Here is a 16,779-nt window from a genome sequence, read left to right on the forward strand (position 1 = left end):
CAAACAATGCTATAACATCATGCATGTCCAAAGAACATACTTACAACACTCTGTTTTCAGCCTCGTTTCCTGGATGTATAGTTGCTAAAATTTTCAGCCATTGTGTAATTAATATTCAGCCCATAAAAGATGCTTAAAATGCCTTCACTTTCAGCTATAGTCCCAATGCTCTCAATTCCTTAGTAGCTCGCTTCATAGATATGCGTTCAGCCTTGCACATAGCTTCCATAGGCTTAAACCAACATGAATTGTTTGCTGTAAACTCAGAATAGCCAAGAGTACTAATGCATGCTTCATTCCATCAAGAGGCAAGTACATCCTCTGAACAACACTAGTGTAGCCTCGCATTACAACAATGCTTAATGAAAATCTAGGTCTTTGAATTCCCTTGCATTTGAAGGCAAAGGAGGCTCTCGAAGCGTATCCCAATTTCTAGGATGATTACCACAAACAGTAAGAAATTGGAATGCTTTTCTCCCATGCTTGCTTCTGACTCTTGCATTATTAGAACCATCATCAAGTACGTTTGTTTTCATATGCACCCCTGTAATATAGGGCTGTCCCAAAATCACTGCATATGAGTAACTATCTTGCACAAAGAAGTGTTGCTCTTCTTGTACATCACCAATTTTCACTTTTACGTTAGGACATGTAGCATAAAGATCTCGTGAAGAATTATCTGCAGCCCTCATATGCCAACCATGATCAGCGTCCATAGGCCATGCATCATTTTCATACAATCCATGCTCAATGACATTAATCTCTAACCCATGGTCAAGTAAAGAAACACAATGAGTTTCACATTCTCCTATTTTCACTTCCGTTTCAATGGTAGCTCTGGCCCAATGATTTCTTGTGGAATGACTTCAAGGAATAAATCCCAGAGTCTCTTTCCCATATTGTTGCATCTGCCTTACTCCACCATGCATATTGCTACAAGACAATTTTCAGCCACTTTCTTCTCTTTTCCACATGCTCTCCACTAATTAGTAGCATCGTGCATAGATAATCTAGTACTTACTTCATGCTCATATTCAGCCCGAATACCCAACAAACTAGTTTCCTCTTCAAATTGCAGCAATGCACTAGTGGTATCACCAAGAAACTGATGCTTCCTCTTAATTATGTCAATGATCTCATCATGAAATTCTCACTTGGCGATGCCAAGCACCTCTCCCAAGGTGAATTCCACCCAACTATGTAAGATCCGTTCTTCAAGAACCTTCTTAAGATCTATGGCTGTCTCAATGTCAGACTGCAACTTATATCCTGGCTGCTTGCCCTTCTTTTTGCTCTCTTGTTTGCTATCTTGTTTTTACTCCTGATGATTGACCTCTTCCATAACATGCTCGGGAGGTGGCTAATAAGTAGCTTTAGGCTAATCCACACTTCTTCTTGTCATTCTTTAAGATGTCCCTGCATTATCTTCATCTCTCTTTTGTTTCTCTTTCACAAGTACATTCGTGTTTTGTACCTTTGCTAAATATGCATACATTGAATATGCATCTACAAGTTTTTCTCAACCAGTTATGTCACGAATGTCTTGCCCTGCATGAGACATTTCACTATCACTAACCTTTCTCTTTTTAGCTGCATGTAAAGTATGTGTCCATATTTCAGCCTTTGGACCTTGGCCATGCATTCTATCCAATTATAGACCAAAAGTAGAAGCATGTACAATTGCATAAGCATTTCAGACAGTCAAGTCTTCCAACAACTTCTGCATACCTCCCTTTCCAAAATTCACATTTAGATTGAGCAATGCATGTCCAATGGTCATGCGTCAAGATATTATAGTCAGCACCTTCGTCGATCAAGGCATCAAAAGAATACATCCATTCTGCAGTGACCGTGATTCGTAGGTAGGCAGGTGCCACTGCTTCTTCATCTTGATCTATCAGTTCGGTAATAGTGGCCATGCAAATGTTGACAAGGGCTTCAAGCATAGGTGGCTCGTGCAACGGATGGGAAGGAGGATAGTACTTTTTCATGCGACTGCCATTGAAAAAGCCTATTCCTTCACCTTCGAGCGTCTCCAATTCAACATTGCTTGCTCTACTAATTGTACGTACTTGGAAAGGTCGTAGTCCTCGAAATTTCTTTTTCTATTTGTGACCCTTCACAGAGTATAGTAGAACGAGGTCCCCCTGATCAAAGTTGCGCTGTTTGACATGCTTGTCAAACCACATCTTGCTTCGTGCCTTCTCACAAATCAGAGCGTGGGTGGCTAAGAGTCGAGTCTCCGTGAGATGCTCTAACTCCACTAAGCGGTTGGTCCAAGCCTCTCTTCCCTCCCAACGCTCCTGGGCTGCTATCCTTAAGTTAGGGACAAAGAACTCTAAGGGTAGAATGGCCTTCGTTCCATAAGTCAGCCTAAAGGGCATCTGTCCTACAGCCTCTTATAAGTTGTACGATGGGCCCACAAGGCCGCCATTAATTTGTTATCCCGATCACTTCGTGATGTGGATACCACCTTCGTAAGCACATTGACTAGGATTTTATTCGTGGATTGTGCTTGGCCATTTGCTTGAGGTAGTAGGGCGAGGACCTTCTATGAATGATTAGGAAGGTCGAGAGCAGGTGGGATATCACTTCATTAATGAAGTGTGTGCCCTGATCACTTACTAGTTCAATTGAATAACGAAAATGTGAAAGGACCTGCTCCCATAAGAACTTCGCAGTGGTTCTAGTGTCGTTCTTCCTGGTGGCTCTTGCCTCTGCCCCTTTCGTCAGGTAATCAGTTTTGCCACAATGATGTAGCGTGCCTAGGAGTACTGTGCCGCAGGACTGATAGGTCTAATGAAGTCAATGCCCCATTTTTCGAAGGGCTGTCGTGCTATTACGGGGGTCAACTCCATCTTATCCTTGCGCACAGGCACCTTAGTCCTTTGGCATGCATCACAGTGTTTTACAAATTTAGCAGCATCACAGAATAGGGTGGGCCACCATAGTTAGGATTGTAGCACCTTACAGGTTGTTGTATCCCCGTTAAAGTGTCCTCTAGCTATTCCACCATGCGCTTCTCTCAATACATCGTGCATCTCGTGCTCACACACACATCTATGCAACAAACTATCTTGTCCTAACCTATAGAGTTGGCCGACGATCAGTTGATATGGCTGGATCTTTAAGATAACTCTCCTTAGCTTGGCTTTCTCAATAGGTCTCTCAGGTAGACCATTCTCTAGCACTTGAACTACATAATCAGCCCAATATGGCGTTAGATCGGCTCTAAACAAGTCTCTTTTGCTAGACAGGCCAAAGAGATGAGCGTCCGGTACGTCGTCAAGTATGCCTTGTCCAGCATCTTCTCCTGTGGATATGCGGGATATGTGATCAGCCATGTAGTGCTGCTTTCCCTTATGTACAACCACAGAGAAATCGAATTCCAACAAGAGAAGTAACCATCTAGCTATGCGACTTGTAGCGCACGGCTTGTTCACGAGATAAAGCAAGGCTTGATGGTCAATGAAAAAGATGAAGGGGGTGGCCAACAGATAATGCCTAAATTTCTTTACATGAAACACCATGGCTAAACCTTCCCTTTCTATAGTGAAATAGTTTATCTCTGTTTCAGTGAGCTGTCTGCTGGCAAAATTCACGGGGTAATCTAGGTTATGCTCACTAGACTAGCATAGAACAGCTCCAATAGCAAACTTAGAGGCATCTATTGTACATGAAACATTATGCTCCAGTCTGGGGCTCGTAAGATTGGTGCAGTGGTGAGAGCCTTCTTTAACTCTTCATATGCATGCTGGCATTCCTTAGTCCACTCGAATACGATCAGCAGCTTGTACAATGGTCTAGCAATCAATGCGTAATTTAGTACAAAGCATCAATAGTATCCCGTATGGCCTAAGAAACATTGAATGCCCTTGTGGTTAATGGGTGGTGGTAGGTCGATAATGACCCTGACTTTTGATAAGTCAGTAGCAATGCCATTCCTTGACACTACGTGCCCTAGGATACATCCGTGCTTCACCTAGAACTAGCACTTTAAGGGGTTCAATGAGAGGTTGTATAACCGACACTGTTCAAAGACAGCTCTCAACTTTTCTAAGTATTTGGCCCAACTAGAGTGTACGCATAAGTCGTCTACGAACACCTCTAGCTCGCGTCTAAGCATATCCTTGAAGATGGTGCACATTAATCATTGAAAGGTCACAGGCGCATTCATCAGCCCAAAGGGCATAATGATGTAGGAAAATACACCCCACTCCGTGGCAAAGGCAGTCTTGTGCCTATCATCAAGGTGCACTTGCACTTCATTATAGCCAGAGAAGCCATCCAGGAAGCTGTAGGCTTCTTTATCTGCTACCCTCTCCAGCATGTGCTCGGTATACAGTAAGGGGTAGTTGTCGCTCTTCGTAGCGGCATTAACTTTCTTGTAATTCATGCACACTCTAATTTTACCATTCTTTTTCATAACGATCACTATAGGTGATACCTAATCCGTGTGCTCAATCTCATATATAAATCCTGCCTTCAGGAGCTTATCGATTTTCTCCTTCACTACATGGGCGTGTTTGGGATTCATAGGGTAAGGTCGTTGCTTTGTTGCCACTGCATCTGGAACCATTGGGATATTATGGGTCACAACCCTAGGATCGACTCCTTTAAGTTTCTCCAAGGACCAGGCAAACATGTCGACATACTCTCGTAGGAGAGCAACAAGTTTAGCCTCCTCATCCTTGGTCAAGTCGTCAGCAATGAACACAGGTCGAGGCTTCTTGCCTTCCCCTGCCAAGTTGACTTCCTTGACCTTGGCGGGTCCCTCAATTGGCTCACTGGTTTTCCCTTGTCTCTTTGCTCCTAGCAGAATCACCACTCTATCACCCTTCTTAAACTTTGTGAAGCATTTGGGGAGATCTTGCGGCTTCTTTTGCCTCTCTACTTCTGAGTCCTTAGTTCACTTCCTGGCCTCCTCCTTTAGCCATCTATGCCTTAGGTGGACTGGCAAATCCCCTTTGGTGCATCTGACCTTAGAGGGTTGGGGTATTTTGGGATCACTCTCCGTATTGACTTCTGACTCCAAGTTAAACTCACATCCCTCACTTGAGAGGAAAGAGTTTTGCCAGGGGGTCGTAATTCAGTAGGTGTATCCATCTTAAGCACTGGAACTACCAATGGTTGCGACACTCCTGCCTGCTCGTAATCCATGGCTCCTATGTGCTCCAACCAAGATCTATCGCACTCCATCCGCATGACTCCTCTTTCATTCCATCCTGCCCTTTCCCTTCTAGGCCTAGAGTCTGCCTTGATCTATTCGATCGTTCTCCCTTCAGTGTCATATTCTATCGTGTCTAACTCTTCTTCACTCTCGTCTCCAATAGAGCGACAGTCCTCGTACTCCTCATCATCAAAGTCTTGCCCCTCTAACTTCTCGTCATCCCCCAAGCTTTTCTCTCCAATCTCCTTTTTGTCAGTGACTAAAGCCCAATTGTACAATAGGTTCAGATTGTGAATTTTGATCCATTTCCACTCAAGATTAGCCAAAAGATCACTTAGGGGTTTTAGATTGGCAGCCATGTTTCCCTTCAATTTATCGGTCGAGTACTCTATGATTTCTTGAAGCTCGAGCTTGTTGGTGGGGATATGGAACAAGACCGGTTTCCCTGGGTTACGTGAGCTTCCTGCCATCATGCAGAGTGGCACGATGGGCTCCCTTGCTGGCATGCTTAGGGATTTAGCAGCTTGCCTATATAGCTCTTCCCCATCTAAGAACTGTAGGTCAATGGTTGCCAAGACATGCATCCAATCCCACTCGTCCTCAGGGCAAGGGATGTACTTGGTCAATGACCCATAGGGTTTGCTTGCATGTGCATCACCTTTTAGCATGGTTGAGATAGCATCAAGGTCAGTTGGGGTAGTCTTCTAGGTATCCATATCAACCTTACCACTTCTGTTCTATTCCCCAAGAAGATGAGATCGTTATCCCAATCTTCAATAACTCATACGTTCCTCATCTAGGGTCGGCCTAGCAGTATGTTGTAGTCCACTCCCTTCATGACAATGAACTTCACGAAAAACTGTACCCCTACAACCTTCACTGGCCAGCTCTTTAGGACCTCAAATGGTCTGACCTTCATTCCATTGGCCAATGTGACATTGAACCTAGCCGTTTTTGCGGGTGGGTTTCCCCAGGCCTGTAGAACTGCGTGGCTCAAGTCACTGACACCAGCGCCTATGTCTATGATTCCTTTTCATGTTACATCCCCCAAGGCTAAAATAGGTAAGACTGCATGCATCTCAGTGCCTTCCCAGAAAGCATTGACGTGCAGTGATCTTGGAACTGAGTGTAGCATTAGGCTTGGAATCTGCGTGATTGCGTCCTGCTCTTGCAAGTCAGCGGCAGTGTGCTCCTCTTTCCCTCCACCCAGTGCTTTAATTCTTGCCATAAGAAAGGGTGCTACTAAAGCAGATCTCCTAGGCTCAAGGTTACTGGCGTGGTTACTAAAGTGGTGAGGAGGTTGCTAGGTGGTTGCCTTCCTCCTTGTTCAGCACTCTTTGGCCATATGTCTTTGTTAGCTTGCTGCCATGCTTCTTCCTAGTCTTGCCTCTATGGCGTCTCATGTTGTGTGGGTGCGTTCCCCGATTGAGGTCACGATGGTAAAACGGGTATACTCACACTAGAGAGATCTTCAATTTGGTCTTCCAGTATGGGCTCTACGTCCTTAAGGTGTTCCTGGGCATCCTTGACCCACTCCTTGACTTTGGCTATAGCCTCGAGTTGCCGTTTGGGGTGGGGGTATTCCCCTACCTTGGCACTCCCTAGTTCTACTGTCTTAGGAGCTAAGGTCTCTGCCTCTGCATCAGTGACCCTCTTTCCTGTCACTAGTGTTGTAGCTTCCTCAATCTTAAGGGTAATCTTTGCGTCTGTTCTCTTTCTCCTTCTCCTCCGGCTTTTCTTTCCCAACGAGGCTGCATCCAGGTTACTTGGCCCAGGCAATGAGATGCCTACCTGTTTTGTCTGTGCTTGCATCATGACATGTAGTGGGATGGGCGTATCCTCACTGTCAAAGGTCTCCACACCAAACAGCCCCAAGGGTACTGAGGGCACATTGGCAGAACTTGTTGATGGCTTCTGTCTAGGACAGTCAGGAAATAGGTGTGTGATTCCACATTTGGTGCATCAAAGGTCAGCTTTATCCTTGTTTGCATGTTCCCTTTCTGGGCAACGTGATGAAATATGGCATGTATGACCGCAAGTCCAGCATGAGATTGGATATTGGCTTGGTCCTCCAAAGCCTCTGCCTCTTCCTCTACCTAGCACCATCACCGGTACTGGTCGTCCATCAGGACTAGATTGCCTTCCTCATCATAAGATATGTATGGGTTCACGTAGGTCTCCTCTTCACTAGGTTCTTCCACATAGTGAATAGGAGCGTCACTCGGTGGATGGGTTACATAGGGCCCTGGTGGTCCGGATGTGCCTGTTGGGTTCATCTCTAGCCTAGGAATGGCCAGTCTTGCATCATTTGGTGCTGGAAGCGCCAATTGGGCTCCCCTGCCAAAGAAGTTAGGTGGCCTGTTGCCTAAGTATGGACGGTTGTATTGCTGTGCATATGGGAATCTCCTTCGCATTCTGCAATGTAATGCGTCATGACCGAACCTACCGCAGTTCGAGCACGACCTAGATCTAGGATCTTGGCACTCGGCTGGGAGGTGGTTACCGCCATAGTGTATAGACTGCACATGCGACCGCACTGGTTTTCTCATTTGGTCTTGCAATCATGCAAGTTCCATTCTCACCTCAGCCAGCTCCTGGCCTTGGTCAACACTCTTTCCCTTATCATGTATGCTAGAGCTCTCTCTCTCTCCTGAAACTGTTAACTGCTCTGGAGCTCTCTAACTTGTACTGTCCCGACTGGTGTTCCTCATGCTTCGCTCCCTAAGCTAATCGTCCACCCTTATTGCCTCTTCAAAGACTCTAGCTAACATGTCTCGGTGTAGAGTGGAGTTATTAGCCAAAGCCTTATAGAGCTCCTTGCTTCGAATTCCATTTATAAATACAATAGACATAACCTTCTCGTTAGGTTGCTCATTTGTAGGGATCCTCTTGAAGAGGCTACACACATGAGTGACATAGTCCCTTACATCTTCCTTTTCCCTCTGACTGACATTCATCAATCGGACGATGAGATTGTCAGAGTACCTTGCCTCAGAGAATCTATTGATAAAGAGGTCCTTAAGACGGGCAAAGTTTGTGCCCTTAGCTGCATCTAGACTAGTGTACCAAATTCTCCCCTTATCACCTAAGCACAGACCGAAAGCTTGAGAACATTGTGCAAGGTCCATGAGACCGTTTGCTTCGCAAACTTGTTCAAATTGCTCCACAAAGCTATATGGGTCATTGCTAGGTTCATACTTGTCTAGCTGCTTTGCTACAATAGGGATTCTAGATTGCCCCTTTGCCCATTGCGTGACCCCTAATCCCGAGAGTAATGTGGTGGCTAAGGCTGTTGCATTCTACTCAGCAGACGTATTGTCCATGAGCCGCTTGGCTACGAGTTCACTCAATGATAAGTCAGCCACTGCTGCTCGTTCTCTCTCTGTATTTGGCCCTGCTTTGGCTGCACCAGCCAAGGCTAGCACACGTCGGACCTCGTACGTATCTACATCTTGTTGGAGTTTCCTAGCCTTCTGCTCATGGTTATAGGCAATTATGCTCTCTAGCGCCTTTCTAATCTCCTTTCTTTCCTCTTCTAGGCTTGCTACCACTTCCTCTACTGGTCTGCCCTGAACTACCGTCCTAGTCAACAAGTCATACTCATTGACTAACTCCTGCACTAAGACTGGGAATTCTCCCAAGTCCAGTCAGTCCTCTCCTTGTCTGCCTCTCATGATCCTGACATTGCTCCCACTTCCAGCTCCACAAGGTCGTTGATCAATTTGAGTAGCTTCGGCAGCGTCCGATCCTCTATGTTGTCACCTTCTGGATCTTCGTGTCCTCTTAAGATCCTACTACTGATGGGGCTCTCAGGCACCCAACTATGTTTTGGGATCTTCTCCTAATAGTGGGTTCCTTGATGCTATTATATCTCCTGATGAGTTCCTTGTTATTGAAAGCAGTTGTCAATCTTATTCACAAGTTGTGCTTCGTGCTTTCTAGTGCTCAGTGCAAAAACATGCTTTTTCTTTTCTTGAGTGCACCTTTGGTGATAAAATCAAAAGTGAGGTGCGGATGCAGGAAATGCTCAATGCAAACTCCACTCTTCCCCTCACGTTCGTAGTCTGATATGGCTCTAAGCGCAGGTTTTGGTGGCTGATCTAAGGTCTTACTGAAAGTCCATGCTGCGTTCTCTATTCTGCTTCAGGGTTGGTTGGTTGGTTACCGAAAGTCAAGTCAAGTTCTAAATTCGGTATGCTCAGTGTCTAGCTGTTTGGGGTGAATCCTCGGTTATCCTTTCTGGTCTCTGGCTTCTAAGGGCTAAATTGGGTTTCCAGGGGGGGTTAGAGATGTGAACAGGGTGGCCAGGACTGTTAGATAGGTTCAAAAACCCTCTATTTTAAGTTCTGGTGAAGTGATCCGATTCTTAGAATCGGACGGGCTGATCCGATTTTGAAACTCGGACAGGGTCATCCGATTTTGAGAATCGGATAGGGTGGTCAAATTGTGAAAATCGGGCAGTCCGATTTCCCTAGGAAAAGTGGTCTGATCTTTGCAGTTGGTCCGATTTTGAGACTAGGACACATGGTCCGATTTTGGCACTGGGTCTGAGTGCTGAAATTGGATTGGACAGGGTGGTCCGATTCTCGCAGTTGGACGCGATGGTCCGATTCTCATAGTTAGACGTTTCGACTCCAAAAATCAGGTGGTCCGATTCTGGGAATCGGACCCAGACAACTTGGTCTGACTACGCAAACGATAGCCCGCGAGTTGTGCGCGATAACTCAAGCTCAGCACCTACTCCATGGAATCATCCAATGCCTTCTAGATAGGTGTAAGACACTACAAGGAAATGCTAGACATACCTGGAATCACTGTGTGCTCGAATCGAACGGCACTCCAGAATTTGTGCCCTTATTTCCCTGTTTCCAGCAGCAGCAGCAAAACCCTTTCTGTTTTCCTTCTTTTTCTTATCCTAATCTTAACCTAATGCAACAAAAACCAAAAACAGAGATGGAGATGGATGGTCCTACTCTAATATTCAACAACAAATCAAACTACTTTCTTGCTCCAAGGATTAAAACCTCCTAATTCTCCTAACTATCTCAAGCACCGGTTCGGGCTGTAAACCCTACTTCTATGCTCTATTTGATGCGCGCGGCACTCAAGGCTCGATTCCGTCGGTCCCGGCAACGAAACCAAAATGAAAGGGAGCTACGGAGCTCTACCGTGAGACCTAGGACCGCTTATTGATCAAGTGTTTCAAGCCGAGCGGCCATGGCTACCTCTCACATAGTCGACGTGCAATGCCTACCTTACGGGTGTAGTGAGCTTACCTTGATGCTCGATCGAGTTCCCTCCTCTCTCTTGCACTCCGGTAGCTCCACGATCCTTGCGGCAAGCTCAAGCAACCTCAAGCCCTCTCCGTCAAGCTCCATCCTCCATAGCCACGCGAGAAAAAGAGAAGAGAAGAGAAGAAGAGAAGATGAAGAGAGAAGATGGGGAGCTTTTTCTCCACGATCCCTCACTCTCACACACTCACTCCCTCACTCCCTCACCCTTCCTCAATCCCTCACTCAAGCACAAGCAAGAAGGCAAGAAACAAGAGAAGAAGAAGAAGAAGCTTTGGCCACACACAAGAATGAGCTTCTCATTCACTTTTCAACTTTATATACAAAACCCTAAATCCCTTTTGGGCGGTCATCCCCTTATCCCCTTTTTTACATGGCCGGCCATGGCCTAGGCCCTTTTTTCCATTGTCATTCTATCTTTCTAGCTTCATTTCCACCGCCCGTCTATATTTACAAATCTCACGGCTGAGAGCCTGGCTCTCCTTAAATTAAATCACGATGCGCTTGCGCTCTTTTACAAAAGTATTGACTTGCGCTTTTTCTTGTGCGCCTTTTTCCTTATTTAGGACTTTTATGCGCTTCTTGTGTTTCTAGATTTTTCTTAGTGCGCCTTCGTCTTCCGTTTCACTTTGCCTTGGCCTTTGTCTTTTGCTTTAGATTTTCCAGATTTTCCACCTTGTTCGTCTGACGGTTAATATCAAGCGAGCACAAATTGCTACCTCTCACCTAGCTAACACACCTTCAATCCTACGGGGGTGTAGTGAGCTTACCTTGATGCTCGAATGAGTAGAGTAGAGAAGAGAAGAGAAGAAGAAGAGAGGAGATGATGGAGAGCTTCTTCTCCAAGATCCCTCACCCTCACACACACACTCCCTCTCTCAAGCACACACAAGCAAGTAAGAAGGAGAGACCACTTTTGCCACATACCAAAGAATGAGCTCCTCATTCACTTTTTAGGTTTATATACAAGCCCTAAATCCCTTGGGCACCCTCCGCTTTTTTACATGACTAGAGGCAACTTCCAAAGGTCCTCTTTCCCTATTCCCTTCTAGTTGCCTTATCCCTTCACCTATGTTTGTTTAGACTTTACAACTTGCATAAGAGGGAGCCTCTGGAACTCTTATAAAATGAATTACATTACACCATGCACTTTCTTTGCTAGAGCCTTTGGTGCACCTTGCTAGAATATTCAGTGCTCTCCTTCGTTCTTCCATAGCACCTTTGCTAGAATCTTCGGTTGTTAACCCTCAAACGAACGAAGGTGGAAAATCCGGAAAAGCTAAAGCAGAAGAAAAAGACAAAGGCCAAGGAAAAGAGAAACGGAAGACAAAGACGCACAAGGAGAAGAGTCTTAAATAAGGGAGAAAGGCGCACAAGGAAAAGCACAAGTCAAAACTTTTGTAAAAAAGCGTAAGTGCATCATGGTTTAACTCAAGGAGCGCCCGTGCAATTTGTAAATGTAGATGGGCGGTGGAAAGGAAGCTAGGAAGATAGAAGGACAATGGGAAAAAGGGCCAAGGCTACAGCCGGCCATGTAAAAAGGGGAAAAGGGGATGACCGCCCAAAAGGGATTTAGGGTTTTGTATATAAAGTTGAAAAGTGAACGAGAAGCTCATTCTTGTGTGTGGCCAAAAGTGGCTCTCCTCTTCTTCTTCTTCTTCTTTTTCTTGCTTGCTTGAGCTTGTGCTTGAGAGAGGGAGTGTGAGAGTGTGAGGGAGTGAGTGTGTGAGGGTGTATAACAGGCTAAAACAGGAAAACAGGAGACCAGATTCAAGTTTCTGGGTAAGATAGGGACAGGAAACTAGCTGTAGGGTTCTGCAGTGCTGGGAAAGGACCTTAAGAGCCCTGGGAGGCCAGGACAGACCTCATTTCCTTGGTTTACCTTGTGTGAGAGAGAGAGAGAGAGAGAACTTCTGGTTCACAGGACGAGGAAGCGCTGCCTTGGTTTCTAGGCGCCGGTGATTCGTGCTGCTCCAGGTGAGTCTGGTGTTTTCCAACAAGTGCCCTGATCAGATCTAGAAAGTCTGTGGTGATTGTGTGCACCAGACAGTGAGGAGGGGTCAAACGCCCGAGAATCGCACCCGCCGCGCCGACGCACTTGGGCCAACTCGCTGTGGTCCGATTCCCAGAATGGGACCACCCGAGTTTGGGAGTCGGACCGTCCGAGTCCCAGAATCGGACCGCCCGACTGAGAGTGAGTCGGACCAGTCTGGTCCGATTCCCAGAATCGAACCAGCCCGATCGGACGTGCCACGTGGCACTCGGACCAACCCATCCAATTTTGAGAATCGGACGCTCGGACCAATCCGTCCGACTTGGACACTCAGACGAGTCCATGATTGGACCACTCACAATCGGACCAAGCTGTCCGAGTCTCAGAATCAGACCAGTCAGAATTGGACCAGCCAGAATCGGACCAGCTAGAATCGAACCACCCTGCCCGATCCGATTCCCAGAATCGGACCACTTGAAAATCGGACCACTTTTTGATCCGACTCCTAGAATCGGACGTGACCAAAATCAGACCACTGGTCCGATCGGACCCACCCAAAATCGAACGTCTGATTCTGATAATCGGACTCCTAAAAATCGGACATCTTAGAATCGGACCAAAAAACTGTCAAAATCGGACAGGTATCTAGAACATAAATTTTGACACATCTAAATCCTGAGATTGACCCCAAAGGCTACTTAGAGCTAAAGGCACATCACAGATCCATCACCAGGCTAAAATTTAGAGCACGTAGTTCAAAATTTGGCTATAAACTGTCCTCCAAATTGTGCATGGCTTTTACCGTAATGGCCCTGCGGGCCGGGGGGACTACCCCCTCCACACCTCCCCCGAGTAGGTTGGAGAGAAAACGTGCGCCGTGATAGGTCTCCCAACTTGGACCCTAGTGAAGCAATGGCTCTACACGAGCATGGATTCTCACTTGCAAAAGAGCAGCCGAAAGCCCATACCCGAACAGAGAGAAACAGAGACCCTAAAACATCAATGGGCCAATCTAGCCATCAAGGGCAAAAAGGCCACACCACAAGAACACTAAGACATTGTGTTCAAACCATGTCTAGTCAGAGCAAAATGCAACTTCAGCAAGCTATAAATGCAAAGATGACTAGACATGACACTCTTGACGAAAGATGTACCTTGAATAGCACTGCACTGACGATCCAAGACAGCAGTGGAGAATCCACATCTGGTCGTGCAGTCGAGAACTCAAGGGCATCTGTCAGAAGGCTTAAATTTGCAAGCCAGGACCCGGAAGATGAAGACATAGTACCACCTGCTTATCTTAGGGTCAAACTCACCGCAAAAAGAGAGCATACTATTGATGCTCTAATTGATGAAGGAGCAGATTTTAATATCTTGACCTATGAATCATGGACCCTACTAGGCCAACCAGAGCTGACACCGACTAGTGCAACTCTTAGCCCTTATGGGGGACACCCACAAGCACTCATAGGGAAGTGCAAATTCCTTGCGACAATTGAAACAGAAAGCTTGCCTATCCTATTTCATGTTCCTCCAAATAGTGCTAGCTACGGGAAAGAAACCCTCCTAGGAAGACCCTTCAAAAGGGCGACCAAGTGTGAGGCTGACTATGTAGCACAGAGGATACACCTGACACTACCGGGTGTGAGGATAGTCACCACCTTTAGCAAGGGTGACCTCATCAAACCTCGAGGGAAAGGCAAGCAAGGTGCTGACATAACAGTCAAGCCTACAAACGAGGGTGAGGACTTGTTGGAAGAGTTGATACGAGCACAAGTCGAACGAAGAGAACCAGTGAGTGAGGCCATACTTGAAACAAAAAGGTCAGGAGACAAGGCCAGGGATAGGGTTTGGACTTACAAATATCATAGAAGACCACGAAAGAAGCCCAAGCCTTATAGGCGAAGGCATCGATGGGGAGTTAGCACAACGCCACGATGGATATCCAAAGCACTGCTACGTGCTCAAGGGTATTATGAAGGCAAATGATGGATTTGGGTACCAAAACCCCCTGTTAAACCTCCCTGGTCGACTGAAGGCCAGGTCATATCAAGAGCAAAGAAGCGTATTATGAAGGCAAATGATGGATTTGGGTACCAAAACCCCCTGTTAAACATCCCTGGTCGACTGAAGGCGAGGTAATATCAAGAGCAAAGAAGCATAGGAGGAGATCTAAACGGAAAACCAAGCCTCAAGTCAACAACAATGGAGTGACCGAGCCCCTCATGGTCGAAATCAAGGAACCAAACAGGACCAATCGGAGGGTAGATCTTCAGCCTAGTGTGCTTGACAAGCAGACATCAGATGTAATCGTTGAGGATGCGCAAAAGCCACTAGCGCCCAAGGAGCCTTTGATCCCCCAAGAGGATAGCAGGCATCATAAGCACAACATTGCTCATGGCAAGGTTAAATGCTCAACAAAGAAAATAGCAAAATCATCTAACAGCCACGAGCAAATCGCCCAGCCAGAGTCAAAACCACTTAGGAGTCCCAAGTCTCCTACACCCTCTTCCCCTAAACGGACACACGAAGCACAACACTCGTCAAGTGAGGCTACTCAATCCCAATCTCTACCTACATCAGAGCTTCCAAATGTCCAAAAGGCAGGACACGACACCAACCTTAGCTCTCAACCTAAGGATGTGCCTGTGCAATCCACCGTGGCTAGCTCAAGCGCTACTCAATCTGCACAAGTGAATACGCAAAGGGCAACAAAAGGCACGACCACTTTTGATCTGCCTAAGGACTTGACACCGCAATCCACCAAGGGTAGCCAGCCCACTAAACTAGTTGCTACTACTTCCAATCAGGGATCACAGGAGTCACAGCCCTTGGCCGTGACAATACCCTATGTGGAACGTGTCCTTAGAAGTTCACCTATGGAAGAGGTGTCGTAACCAACTTCCTCGAAAACTCCAGCACTTTCAAAGGGCCTAAAGCCTAGGCTGGAGGAGTTAAATGCAAGGGAGTTGGTTGAAAAGCTAGACTCTCCGAAAAGAGCGGCAGTTGTGCCCTCACAACCGGGCAAGGCTATTCAGCAAACTGCGGCTATGTCCCATAAGGACACACTAGAAAAGGGAAATGCTGAGGCCCGACCAAGCACATCAACGGTCAATATAGCCCAGGGTCCTGAGTCCTTGAGAGAGGCACCTTCATTGACCAAGAAAAAGAGGAGAAAGCAGAGAAAACAACAACAGTTGTAGGTGGTTGTGGACCCCAAGAACATTGAGACGAAGGGCACTGGAGAGCTGATGAATAAAGCATCGAGTCCATCCACCAATGAACCCACTGATGCCTCTCCTAATAGCGGTGAAACCTCAGACACATCTGTGTGCTCTGACAAACCAAAGCAATAGTTGCCATCAACAGTTGCTTGCAACACTCTATCCACTGACAATAGAACTCACATTAGGGTGACAAATCTATATCAGTCACATCCGAGAAGAACCATGACAAAATAGCAGCAAAACCTCAAGAGAAACGTGAGAACCCCAAGAGCATAAGAAATCCTAGCGTTGACCAATCTTGCTCATCTAGGCCTGAGCCCCCAGCCATGCTAAAGCCTAAGGAAACTCTTAGAACTTTGCATGAGATAGCAACCGAGCAAGCCCTCGTTGAATATAGAAGTGTCGCAGAATGCTTAACTGAGTTGGAGGCTAAGCTCAAAGTGGTCGCGCATGTCTACGTCCTTGCGAACATGGGCACAATCCCCAAGGAGCAGCTTGGAGATTACTTGACCTTTCCTCTATCAGGGGAAGAACAAGAACATCTTAACGGGCACTATGACAGGCTCTTGCATGAACACATGCGACTCATCCCTGACGAGGAGGCTGATGAACTGCGCTTAACCGTCACGTTCGATGAAGTGCTCTGTCGACCGAATCTCGTAGACATAGAGCTACTAAAGCGACTGTCAGCAGGCGGAGTCAATTCGAGCAGCATTGGTGCGAGAGCCGCATTGTAATGGCCGAAATAGGGGCTCAGATCATGACGGTCTCAGAAGAGCGATTGGCCAAATGGCGGTCTCAAAGAGACCCAACCTATGTGGCACTAACTTCCCTTCGAGTGCTGTCTGACATTCGGGGTATGGACTTAGCTGGAACTAGGCTACAGGGCCCTTTAATTGATAAGGTTCTCACTAAGGAGGAGTTACATATTGCCAGTAGACTCGGTCAAGGTTCCATGCTACTCGACGTGGCAAAATATCTATCAGTATTAAGTCAGCTGCCACGAATACTAGATGCGTGTGCCACGCTCGGTACAACCCCGAGTTCTACACTTGGTTCTTATCCTCATGAAGTGACATGGATTCATAAATATGTATA

This window comes from Lygodium microphyllum, chromosome 10, assembly GCF_053477565.2.
Source record: "Lygodium microphyllum isolate KBCC chromosome 10, Lygodium_microphyllum_v1.1.10, whole genome shotgun sequence".
In the NCBI taxonomy this organism is placed as follows: Eukaryota; Viridiplantae; Streptophyta; class Polypodiopsida; order Schizaeales; family Lygodiaceae; genus Lygodium; species Lygodium microphyllum.